At 40.3% G+C, this 13,798-nt stretch overlaps 1 protein-coding gene across 4 annotated transcripts in view; it reads left to right on the forward strand.

The window, feature by feature from the left end:
- Positions 1–13,798, forward strand: part of LOC114647705 (CLOCK-interacting pacemaker-like) — a 169,893-nt gene that overhangs the window by 64,544 nt on the left and 91,551 nt on the right. For 2 of the 4 annotated variants that reach the window (XM_051932739.1, XM_051932732.1), the window contains exon 2: positions 11,862–11,963. The exons of the other annotated variants lie outside the window; for them this stretch is intronic. The gene's annotated coding sequence lies outside the window, so the exon portion shown is untranslated. The remainder of the gene's footprint in view (positions 1–11,861; positions 11,964–13,798) is intronic. 4 annotated transcript variants of the gene reach the window in all.

Consider the following 13,798-nt stretch of genomic DNA (forward strand, 5'->3'; position numbering starts at 1 on the left):
TGTAGACCGGGAGATGTTATTGATGTGGGACTGAAAGGATAAAGGACTGTCAAGGATGACACCCAGACTCGTAACCTGTGGAATTATCAATAAGAAATGAAAAATGATCAGTTTTGGATAATGTTGATTTTGTACCAATGAGGAGAACCTTAGTTTTGTCACTATTTAATTTAAGAAAATTTGAAGAAAACCAGGATTTGATTTCTGCTATGCAATCAGTAGGCGAGAAATGTGGAAAGGAAGCAGTAGGTTTGCTAGTGAGGTAGAGCTGGGTGTCATCAGCATAACAGTGGAAGTTAATGTTATATTTACGAAAAATACCAAGGGGAAGGAGGTAAATAATGAAAAGGAGGGGCCTCAGGACAGAGCACACCTGAAGTAACAGCCGTGGGTTATGATGTGAAAGTTTTAAGCTGAACAAACTGAGTGCGGCCTGAGAGGTAGGATCTGAACCTAGTGGAGTGTGGGTAATGCCAATCGAAGATAATCTATTTAGAAGAGTAGTGTGACAAATAGTGTCAAAGATTGCACTCAGATCAAGGAGGATGAGAACAGTAATTAAACCAGAATCAGCTGCCATATGGAGGTCATTAGTAATTTTTATAAGTGCTGTTTCTGTATTGTGGAGGAGACAAAAACCAAACTGGAACTGTTCATACAGATTATTTTGAGATAAATGAGAATGAAGTTGAATAGCCACTATTTTTTCAAGAATTTTGGAAAAGAAGGGTAGATTAGAAATAGGATGAAAATTACTGAAATACGTCGGATCAGCACCAGGTTTTTTCAGTATTGGGTCAAATGTGGCACTTGGTGCCACGGCCCACCTGCCAAGTTGTTTTGCCTGCCTAAGGTAAAGTCATCCCTGATGGAGGATCACAGAAATTGTGGGAAAGAGGGGTCCTTTCATTGGATTGGCTGCCCCAGCACTGTTTCAGCCATGGAATAGATAGATAGATAGAATGACCAAATGGGGGAGGCAGCTTGATGGATGAGGTCTCCAGGACTCTAAAAATATCCAAATCTTATTATGTGATATCATCTACTGTTAAATTCTGCTCCGTACTTCTAAAATTTTTTTTTTTTTTTTTTACTTCTAAATTTTTTTTTTTTTTTTATTGAGGATTTGTTCTGTTCTGTGTATTGTATTGTATTGACCCCCTTCTTTTGACACCCACTGCATGCCCAACCTACCTGGAAAGGGGTCTCTCTCTGAACTGCCTTTCCCAAGGTTTCTTCCATTTTTCCCTACAAGGTTTTTTTTTTTTTTTTTTGGGAGTTTTTCCTTGTCTTCTTAGAGAGTCAAGGTTGGGGGGCTGTCAAGAGGCAGGGCCTGTTAAAGCCCATTGCGGCACTTCCTGTGTGATTTTGGGCTGTACAAAAATAAACTGTATTGTATTATTGCAGCAATTTTAAAAGATGAAGGAACAGTACCAGTAGTGAGAGAAGAGTGGATTATAGCAGAGATAAGAGGGAACAGAGAAGGTAGATAGGCTTTGACTAGAACTGGAGGGAGGGGGTCCAGTGGACAGGTGGATGGCTTAGACTTACAGACAAGATCTGAGATTTCTGAGAAAGCAGGAAGCTGAAAAGAGGAAAATGAGTGAGTTGGTGGGTGAAATTCAAATGAAGTACTGGAGGAATCCGTACAGAGAGACTGATGAATCTTCTCGATTTCATTAAAAAAGGACATAAGGGAATTGCAAAATTCAGTTGTGTAAAGGTGAGAAGGTAAAGAATCCGGGGGTCGTGTGATATTGTTAAGTAGTGAAAACAATGACTTGGTGTTTCCTTCATTGGAGGAAATAATGAGAGTATAATAGTTAGATTTAGTTTGGGCAATACAGTCCTTATAATAAAGTATATGGTTTTTGTACATGTTTGAGAACAAAGAGTCCAGTTTTTTTATATAACTGTTCAAGTTGCCGGCCTTTGGCTTTCAAAAGCTGAAGTTCAGGTGTGAACCAGGGAGCAGAAAAGGAGAAAGAAACAGATCTAGTTTTTAATGGAGCGACAGAGTTAAGAATACCATTAAGTCCAGTGTTATAGTGTGAGACCAGGAAATTATGAATGTCCATAAGGGAATCAATACTAGGGGAAAGAGAGTCTAAGTTAATATTCTTAATATTACAGAAAGACATGAGATGGGAAAGCTTAGTGTTGGAAAGTGCAAGTTTAACATACGAAATACGAAAATGATCAGTTATGGGGAGTTCATCTGCAGTACAATCAAACGGGCTAACTCCAGAACAGCAAATCAAGTCCAAGATATGTCCTTTGGAATGAGTGGGAACATCAGTATGCTGCTGGAATCCAAAACTCTCAAGGCAGAATGTACAGTCTCTAGTAATAGGGACATTGATATTATCCATATGTATACTGAAATCCCCCAGAAGTATTACTGTATGTTTGGTGAAACAGTACATAAGTGTGTAAGAAAAACTGCAAAGTCTTTCAGAAAGTCATTATTTGGTTTAGGGGGCCGGTAAACAGTTGCAATAATAGTAGGAATAGGTCCATTTAATTGACACACAAATGATTCAAAAGAACTGAAGGCAGGAACAGACAACGGCAAGACTTTCCATTTTTCAAGATAAATTAACGCAAGACCTCCTCCCCAGCCAGAGCCACGGGGTTGAGATATATAAACAAACCCCCGGGGAGTGGATTTCTTAAGTTGGGATATGAAAAGGCATATTTCACTGTATATTTCATGAATAACTAGCTTGCATATTAAATAATGCATAATATGTAAGTAACCCATTTAACACTATTATTGATGTAATAGTTTTTTCTTTTGCTTTGTCTGTTGCAAGTAAAACATATTTATATCTTTGCTGCTGAATGGGTCAGCTTGGAACCTAGAAATTGTAGGGCTCTAAAACTTATAAATTGCACAATTTAACACATATCCCTTAGTCTGATGGCAGTATTCAGAACTTTTACTGTAGTTGTAAAGGATTGAGCAATATCAGCATAATGATGTCACATTTTATTTAATAGAAATGACATGTCAGAGACTATTTAATAGGAAATATTCTGACACCACAGCAGAACCTGATAGCTCAGAGACCAGTGGTATTACCTAGACTTTAAAGTGGAGGTTGTACATTCTGAGTCTAACTGAAATAGAACAGAAATAAAAAACATCATTCTTGTTAAACTTGGACAAGGCACATCCTGCACCTTTTAATTTATGGTTTGTCTTTAAATGCATTATACTGGATGGAGTCAACAGAAAGCTAGGGTTTATGGCAGCCCTGTGTATTTTATGATTAATATTGATCCTAACAGGACCATAAAATGCTACAGTTTGTTGTGTCTTACCAAGAGTTCAATTAAAAGGATAATTAGATTTATATTATTTGGCATTGAGAAACGATGAGTAGAAGGAACTAGAAGTTATGAATAGTTGGAGGATTTGATTTTTTGTTTTATATTTATCTTCTTAATGTATCTGTATATAATCTACTTTTTCCAATAAGGATATTGGCACCAGTCCATCTAAAAGTAAACATTTGCACACACTTGTTGTATATTCAGTTATGTTAGGTAATTTTGAAAGCTTTAATAGTATGTTACTGATTGAAACTCCAGCTTCTATGTTTCATACCATAACTTTTATAGAAAACACTATTGTTTTGCAATCATTAATGTATTGCAAATCACAGTGCACTTTCTGATGTCATGTACAGTAGCATATGGAGACTGAGTGTGCCAGCGAATGACAGTGTGCATTGGGATTTAGGTCAGATCCCACTGGACTCAACCTACAAGTTGTGATATGAGACCTTTTCACACTCGTGGGTAATTTGCAGTCAGTATTGAGAAATACAGCCTGACAAACTGCCAATAAGATGTAGTAAAACCCCAATAAAATTGTTCTTGCTTTGAATACAACAAAAAACATATCAAAAAAATAAATGTGCTATATATTTAAAGTACATGTAGAAATTAGAACAGGCAGATGTGCAAAGGAGAATCAAAACCAGTCCGTATTGCACAATAAAAAAGATGAGAAAGTCAGACATCTGGAGTAGGCTTTCATTGCCTTGGGATTCAAAAGGAAAGGAACTGAACTTTTTGAGCTGTGTTTAATGTTTACCAGCCAAACCAAATTGTGCTTCAGAGAGAAGTGAGATGTGCTGTCTGCTAGCATCAGGTCATCAAAAATGGTGAATTTTTCTGAACTTGAATGTGAGGACATGCACACCAAAATATAACCAGGCCCATTCACTTAATTACCAGCAGTTCCAAAATGTAGATATTACCATTTAATGAAAACTGTAATACTGTAAATATCTGATGCATGTGTGTTCAACATTAACATAGTCTTACTGCATCGAATGCAAATTCCTTAACAACCTTATTTAAATAAAAGTGGAACTTGGTGTCTGAAGCCATAAGAAACACCTAAAGTAAACAACGATCTGTGTTCATGTCAAAAACGTATTCCTACATCAAGAAACTTAGTTTTACGATTGTTTACCCTGGATTGATAGATTATAAGTTACCATGCACTGGACAGAAGCAATCAGAGTATCTGTGGGAATGGAGTTAAAAACCAGCATATAATATACACAAATCCTGTCATTCCACTGGAGCTTTCTTGCCCCAAAACTTCACTTGCCTGTCTAATTTGTGCAGTGTATCTTAATTCCCACGGTATCTCATGCTAAGTTTAAACTCAATTACATTTGCTGTATCTGTAAGTGTATTAATGTTTTAGCCGCAAATAAACTGTCAAGATATTAGTGTATTTGTAGATGTAATGGAGAAATTACTAGCTGAACACATTTATCGTCACACTCATTATTTCCAATGCACATTTGCAACTATGCACTTTTGTTGGTACCCTTTTGTCACAAGCACCTAATGTATGTTGTTGTCACAGCTAAAATTCCATCATTCAGATGTCCGAGGAAGCACACGTTCCTCAAACAGAGTGCTATGGGTTATTGTGTATAGAGATGCACTGTAAACTAGGTTAGCCTTTGAAAAAGGTGTTTCTGTTACATTCCATATTTAATGTTATAATGCCATAATGATGAAAGAAATAAAGTTAGAAACTTTTTACAGTAGTGTTAAGTGTTCTTCACAGAGAACTGTTTTGATTGCAAAATCAACAACCATTAGGAAGCAGTACAAGGCTCACAGCCTGGCTTCAAGGGTTTTCTATTACAAACTCTAAATGAGACATTATATATTGGTTATAACAAACTTGTGTATTTGCATACTTGCACACATAATATACACCAGAGGAAATTATTACAGTGCAAGTTGCTGTTTTTGTTACTTTTATTTTTTCTTCAAGACTGTTTAATGCTGTGCAGGGTACCCATTTCTTCCATCTTTTTTGACATTCACCTTCATGTGGTGCCTGTGCTTGATCTTAGGACTTGGATAAATTTTAATCAATGTTGCATAAAAAGAGACTTTGAAAATTCTAATACAGTGGAACCTCGGGTCACGAACATCTCTGAACACACACAAATCGGGTTACGACCAAAAAGTTCGCCAAACTTTTGCATCTGTTCACGACCACTCACTTGGGTTACGAACAAGCCAGTTTCCCTTCCGGATCATATGCGCTGATGATTTCCGCACGTGTTTAGTCTCTCCCTGTGCATTCGCTATGAACTCTTTGTGCTCTATTTCGTTTCCCTTCCGGTTTGTACGCGCCGGTGATTTACGCGAGTGTTCAGTCTCTCCCTGTACAGTTCATTGTTCTTGGTCAGACGTGCATCACGTAGAGAGACATTGTGGTATAGCGGGTCCACAGCTCACATCAAGAGGCCATTTTTAAATAAATAAACGCCGCGCTTGCAGCTTAGCGAGTTGGCGTGGTGGTTAAATGGCTGAAGCAGTTCCAGGGGAATTTGTGGTGTGGGCATTTCTCACCTAAGTGCACAGGTGGGAACCCGTCCACATCTGTAACTGGTCCCGGGGCTGCTGATTGCTACAGCTGCCACGTCCTCTTCATAAATAGAAGTGCAAGGCGGCTAAAAAGAAAAGAAAGACGGAGGTTGCGGAATGAGGAAGTAAGCAGGAAGCAGTGTGGAAAGAACCGGTGTGAGCGAGCGTGTGCTCGCAGGCAGGCAGCTGGACAGTGAGCCCAAGCAGGGGTGTTTGGCCGACACTCGGTGGGGCAGAAGGAGCGGTCACTCCAGCTGAGCGATCAAGGAGCTGGAGTGACCAGAAGAAGGACGTCTGGCCGGGAAAGGCCGAGAAGGCAGCGGGAGTCGTGAGGCTTGGGTGGTGAATTCCCTGACGTGGGCATCCTGGTCGCCAGGGAAGCCAAGTCTCGGTCTGGAGAGTGCGCGACTGAAGCCAGGGATCGGGAGGACAACTGCAGGTAGAGTGGCTGCCCTGTTGCGAAGCCTGGATAGGGAGAAGCAGGGGGGTCATCAGTTAAAGAATACACTGGGCTTGTTTTTTAAATAGACTGCTTCCAGCATTGTTTTAACCTCGCTGTATTTAAAACGTTGTATCACACAAACATGGCGGCGCGCTAGAGTGCAGCGGCTACTCCGGATTCAAAAAAAAAAAGGTGCATTTTAGCTGTTTTTAACTATTTAACTATTTATTTTGTTTGCACAGTCAATAAATCATGTGTGTGAAAGACACACAAAGACTCTCATACAACCGCGTCACACTTCTGGAAATCAATTCAAGATTTAACACCAACAACTTACCTGAAGACGCTCTAACAAAAGAGCTCCGTGAGCTAGGCCTGCTCCGTGAACCTGCCCCTGAATCACCTAATAATAATAATAATAATTCATTCATTTATATAGCGCTTTTCTCAGTACTCAAAGCACTATCCACACAGGGAGGAACCGGGAAGCGAACCCACAATCTTCCACAGTCTCCTTACTGCAAAGCAGCAGCACTACCACTGCGCCACCTGTGAGGATACCTACAGGTATCATCCCAGCGAGGAGACGGCGCAAGCAGTGTGAGCGTACCCGGAAGCGTGGTAAACGAGGAGGTGTCTGAGCTAAGCTAAAGGCCAATCCAACCAGACCGGCTGTTCCGTCCATCATTCTGGCAAATGTTCGTTCATTGGACAACAAACTGGTCCATTTCCGACTTCTAAGAGCAAAACGTTGCGAAGTAAGAGACTGCTGTGTTTTTATCTTCACGGAAACCTGGCTGAATGATAATATCTCCGACGCGGCTATACAGCTAACAGGGCTACATGCTCTCCGTGCAGATAGGGACGCCAACAGATCCGGAAAAACACGCGGCGGCGGCCTGTGTGTATACATCAACACAGAATGGTGTGGAAACACAGGTATGATCACGAAGCACTGCTCATCGCTGGTGGAATTTGTGGCAGTTAAGTGCAGACCTCATTATTTGCCGCGAGAATTCAGTATTATTGTCATTGTGACAGTGTATATTCCTCCCGATGCAAATGCTAAGGAGGCACTATGCGAGCTGTATGAGGCCATCGGTGACCTGCAATCTTGCCACCCTGAGGGATTTTTTATTATCGCTGGGGACTTTAAAGACTGTTCTGCCTAAACTCCACCAGCATGTTAAATTTCCGACAAGAGGAGACAATATATTGGACTTGGTAGATAGATAGATAGATAGATACTTTATTAATCCCAATGGGAAATTCACATTCTTCAGCAGCAGCATACTGATACAATAAATAATATTAAATTAAAGAATGATAATAATACAGGTGAAAAAAACAGACAATAACTATGTATAATGTTAAATATTAACGTTTACCCCCCCTGGTGGAATTAAAGAGTCGCATAGTTTGGGGAAGGAACGATCTCCTCAATCTGTCTGTGGAGCAGGACAGTGACAGCAGTCTGTCGCTGAAGCTGCTCTTCTGTCTGGAGATGACATTATTTAATGGATGCAGTGGATTCTCCATAATTGATAGGAGCCTGCTGAGCGCCCTTCGCTCTGCCACAGATGTTAAACTGTCCAGCTCCATGCCAACAATAGAGCCTGCCTTCCTCACCAGTTTGTCCAGGCGTGAGGCGTCTTTCCTCTTAATGCTGCCTCCCCAGCACACCACTGCGTAGAAGAGGGCGCTCGCCACAACTGTTTGATAGAACATCTGCAGCATCTTATTGCAGATGTTGAAGGAAGCCAGCCTTCTAAGGAAGTATAACCGGCTTTGTCCTTTCTTGCACAGCGCATCAGTATTGGCAGTCCAGTCTAATTTATCATCCAGCTGCACTCCCAGATATTTATAGGTCTGCACCATCTGCACACAGTCACCTTTGATGATCACTGGGTCTATGAGGGGTCTGGGCCTCCTAAAATCCACCACCAGCTCCTTGGTTTTGCTGGTGTTCAGGTGTAGGTGGTTTGAGTCGGACCATTTAACAAAGTCATTGATTAGGTCCCTATACTCCTCCTCCAGCCCATTCCTGATACAGCCCACGATAGCAGTGTCATCAGCGAACTGGTATACACTAACATCAAGTCTGCATATAGAGCAACTCCCCACCCTCACATTGGACTGTCTGATCACATTACAGTAATGCTTACTCCGGCATATATGCCATTGCTGAAGAGAACAAAGCCGGTAATAAAGCAGATCAGAACATGGCCAGATGGAGCTACTGAAGCCCTGCAGGACTGTTTTGAGAGCACAGAATGAAGTGTCTTTAGAGAAGCGGTGACCATTGATCATCACATTGACATTAATGAGTATGCTGAAGCAGTGACAGGATACATTGACAAATGCATTGGAGATGTCACCGTCATCAAATCTGTCTCAACACGCGCTAACCAGAAGCCATGGTTCACAGCAGAAGTTCACGAGCTGCTGAAAACAAGGGATGCTGCCTACAAAGCTAACGACGAAGTGGCACTCAGAGCAGCTAGAACCAATCTGTCCCGAGGCATTAAGTTAGCAAAGCGGGAGTACTCAAAGAAAATTAGTGATCACTTCGCCTGCTCAAGAGATTCTCGTCGAATGTGGCAGGGCATCCAAACCATCACGGATTATAAGGCCCCACTGCATATGTGTGTTAACGACACCTCTCTTCCAGACACTCTTAACACCTTCTATGCCAGGTTTGAGACACAGAACAATAAACCAGCATGGAAGACCATCCCCTCGTCAGACAATCAAGTTTTGTCCCTGTCTGCAGCTAGTGTGAGAAGGACTCTCATCAGGGTCAACCCACACAAAGCTGCTGGACCAGATAACATACCTGGACGTGTGCTCAGAGCTTGTGCTGACCAGCTGACTGATGTCTTAGTGGACATCTTCAACATCTCCCTGAGCCAAGCTGTTGTGCCACAATGTTTTAAAAACACCACCATCAGACCTGTCCCAAAGACAGCTACAGCCTCAGAACTCAATGACTACCGCCCAGTGGCACTCACTCCAATCATTATGAAGTGCTTTGAGCAGTTAGTTTTGAGTCACATAAAGAATCAGCTGCCCCCGAAACTGGACCCTCTACAGTTTGCATATCAATCAAATCGATCAACTGACGATGCAATTTCAGTGGTATTCCACCTGATCCTGTCACATCTGGATCACCGCAATGCACATGTAAGAATGCTGTTCATTGATTTCAGCTCAGCATTCAATACTATCATTCCCAGGCAGCTGATCAGTAAGCTGGATCTGCTCGGACTCAACACCTCTACCTGCAACTGGATTCTGGACTTTCTCACTGAAAGACCTCAAACAGTACAGATTGGGAATAAAAGATCTAACACCATCACACTGAGCACAGGTGCCCCCCAGGGTTGTGTGTTGAGCCCGCTACTCTTCATGCTGTTGACCCATGATTGCACCTCCAACTCTGACACAAACCACATTATCAAGTTCGCCGATGACACTACAGTAGTGGGACTCATTGAGAACGACGATGATGCGGCGTACAGAGAAGAGATGGAACGGTTGGCACTTTGGTGTAAAGACAATAATCTGTCTCTTAATGTTGAAAAGACAAAAGAGTTGATTGTTGACTTCAGGAAGACAAAGGCTGTCCATCTCCCACTCAACATTGATGGCGTCACAGTAGAGAGAGTGAAGAGCACCAAGTTCCTAGGTGTTCATATCACAGAGGACCTGTCCTGGACCAAAAACACCAACTATCTTACAAAAAGAGCCCAGCAGCGTCTTTACTTCCTGCGACGACTGAAGAAGGTGCACCTCCCTAAACCCATACTTACCACCTTCTACAGAGGCACCATAGAGAGCGTCCTGACCAGCTGTATTACAGTCTGGTATGGAAACTGCCATGCCTGCGACCGCAAAGCCCTTCAGAGGATTGTGCGGACTGCTGAGTGCATCATTGGCAGCTCTCTACCCAGTCTGCAGGAGATCTACACCTCACGCTGCCTTCATAAAGCCACTAGCATCATGGCTGAACCCCACCACCCCTCCCACCAACTGTTTACTCCTCTTCCATCTGGAAGACAACTCTGCAGCATCAGGAGCAGGTCTGCGAGATTGTGCAATAGTTTCTTTCCCCAAGCAGTACGGCTCCTGAACACCATGCTGCCCTCCTCCACACTGGACTCTTTACTCCACACACTCTCTGGAATAAATAATACTACGTAATACTGTATATGTTTTTTTAGTTATACATATATATATATATATATATATATATATATATATATATATATATATATATATATCTTGTGTACTGCACCTTTTGACTCTGGAGGATGATATTTCGCCCCACTGTGTACTGTAAGTATATTGTTAGGATGACAATAAAGCTCTACTACTACTACTACTACTACTATTTAATGAAGACTTTTTTCTATTGGATTTTAACCTCCACTTCACTTCTGTTTTTATGGGATTATTTATTGAAGGATTCTGAAAGCACTGCGCTTTTTTTAATTTGGACTTTGTTTTTGATTGTTGTTTTGTTGATTTTCATAAAAGCACTTGGCACTTTTTGCACCATCCCTTTGCTCCATTGTAGTGCCCCACTGTCGTGCTCATCGGTAACATTACCGACGGTGACGGGTTTAAGGGCTCCTGGAAGCGAGATGGGAGCATGCAGCGAACCCGCATCGTCACAGACTTCACATCAAAACTGTAATCTCCTCTCCATCCAGTTCCTCCTTACTTCCTTCATGCCAGAACTCGACTCATTTAAGGTTAGTTTTCTTGGTTGTTTATGGTTAGTTTTTGTATAAATTAAGGATTTTTCAAATGTTCGTTTTTTTTCCCTGTGCTTAAAACTCGATAAAAAAAAAGTGTTTACAGCAAGCGGGTCGTACGGCTGTAGCGTGAACTCTTGCAATGTTAGTTTTCTCTGTTCAAAGTTTTCTCAGTGGTATAATTAACTTTTTTTGTGCTTAAAAATCTTTAAAAAAAATATTTACTGTACTTACAGTTCGTATGGTCCGGAACGGATTAATTGTATTTACATACAATCCTATGGGGAAATTACTTTGGGTCATGACCAAATCAGGTTGCGACCAGAGTTTTGGAATGAATTATGGTCGTGACCCGAGGTTCCACTGTATGTTTGTTGTGGAGGTAGGTTGGATTAGGTCTTTGGGAAACATGGTGTTTTTAATAGTAACCAAAACAGATCAGTTTTTGACTCACTCATCTAGGTATGATTTTTCAATTTTTGTCAAACTAAACATAAGCTGCCATGTTCTAGTTTGAAAGCAAAGGCTTACCTGTACTCCTGGTTATCCATTATACAGCTAATGCCATTGCTATTCAATTTTCATGGCTTGTGTAAGGTTTGAGCAATTCAGAGTAAGAGTGACTTGGACATCTTTGTATGTGTGCCTTTGATCTTCTGAACATCCTGTATGAATATTCTTGTTACCATGTGTGAGTATGCTAAAGGATGTCACCGGTGTCTTTCATTTTTTTTTATTTGCAGGTTGCTCTTTGTGATGATTTTATAGATGTGTCCAGATTGATGAGCACATACAACACCTTTCTTGAGACCTTCACATTTCTCTTCATAAGAGCAAACTGTGTGGGGAAGACCAGACTAATTAATTTATTTATAGTAGAGAGCCTCTCAAATTTTGTTGAGGGAATTGACTTTTTGTTTGGTTAATTTGCCTCCCCAGTTATTTTAGCACTTGTTATACTGTATTTACTTTGTTTAGCTAATAAACCCTGTGATTCATGTAGTTTTTGAAAAGAAACTAATTTTCTATTGTGTGCATCAGGTCTTACAAAAATGCATACAATTGGGGGAATAAATACTTTTTCTTAGAAAGTAAGATGCTATTTTAAATAAAACAATTTGGGATTAAAATATAAAAGTTTATAGAAATACAACAGAGTTCTTCAAATTAGTCAGTTGGCACTGAGCACAAGGCAGGAGCCAGCCATAGAAGATATGCAAGTATATGTCAATATCAGCTTATGCACACACTCAAAAGCAGCAAATTTAGAGTTATCAATAAAGCCTCAATGAAGTGTTTGAGATGTGAACAGAAACCACTGCTCCCACAGAAAAATCTACAGAGACACATTGGATATGTACTGTACAAATGCCACACAGGCAGTAACTGTGAACTATGATCACAACTGTAGAGCTGTGTGATACCAGTACTGATTACTATGCCACCTACTTTATATATTGTCTACATTCCTTAAATTCTTTAAATTATTTAAGAAAAGTTGACAATAAAAACTTTACTAAACCATCCTGGTTTTTCACATTAATGTGGCTGCTGTATAAACTTCAATATTGATGCTCGATCAAAAGATGACTAAAGAGAGGTTCCACCTCATAATAATTCTGGTAATAATTACAGAAGATTTAAATGTCTATTTTTATGTGTGCCAGTTTTAATAGGCAATCTTACCAGCACTGAAAATGATCATCTTCTTTGAATAAACTAAATCTGTGCATCTTGTGTTCTTCTCCTGTATTTTCAAAGTACTATTTTTATCCAGTTGTCTCTACAGTCAGGAGGTGTCACAGATGCCAGATGTCAGAAAAATTGTTATCTACTAGGTCAGACTTACTAAGGGTCATTTTCATATATTAAGCTTAACTATGGGTGTGACTTCCTTGTTTAAGCATTGGCTCAAATTAAGAAAACACTCATCACCTTAGCCCAATAACAATGTTTGGTCAGCCTTTTTTCACCAAGTCAAGACTGGAGATTTCTGTTATGTAGTCAAATATAGAGATAGAAGTCTTTCTTTTACAGACTGCACATGGGATCATGATATTCAAAAAGGGGCTTTAATCTTGTCATTTAGTGATCAGTTGCATTTGGAGTTTACCCTTATGACAAAACAGATTTTATGTTTTAATCTTTTTATTTTGTTGTCTGTTCTAAACTTTTACACAGATTGGTGATTTTCATAACCATAGCTTACCATTTATTCATTTCCCAGTAGGGCATACATTACCTTTCCATACTATTATCAGATGATCAGGCTTTGCATGATTGACAGCTTCCATCACTCATAGAGCCAATGCATACTACTATTGTAGATTCAGAAAGGCATCCATTATGATTGCTATCTCCACTGATTTCTCAGTTTTTATAGGCATTAAGAGCTGCCTTGTGTTATTATGTGTCTACAAATCACAGGTCATCCAGTAATTTATTTTCCATTTTGCATCTACAAATATAATCATATTAGATTATACCATAGCTGTGCTTTCATCTTCAGCCCCCATCTATCTTAATGTTCTCCCCTCCTGTGCTAAATCTGTTGTCAGTGACATTATAAAATGATGTAAACATTAGCATTTCTGAACTGTCTTGCGCTTATATCATATAGGAAAAACTCTTGATTTATTTGTTGCAATTGTTGTAATTCTGTAAAACTTGTTTCTTTCAT

This window comes from Erpetoichthys calabaricus, chromosome 1, assembly GCF_900747795.2.
Source record: "Erpetoichthys calabaricus chromosome 1, fErpCal1.3, whole genome shotgun sequence".
NCBI lineage: Eukaryota > Metazoa > Chordata > Cladistia > Polypteriformes > Polypteridae > Erpetoichthys > Erpetoichthys calabaricus.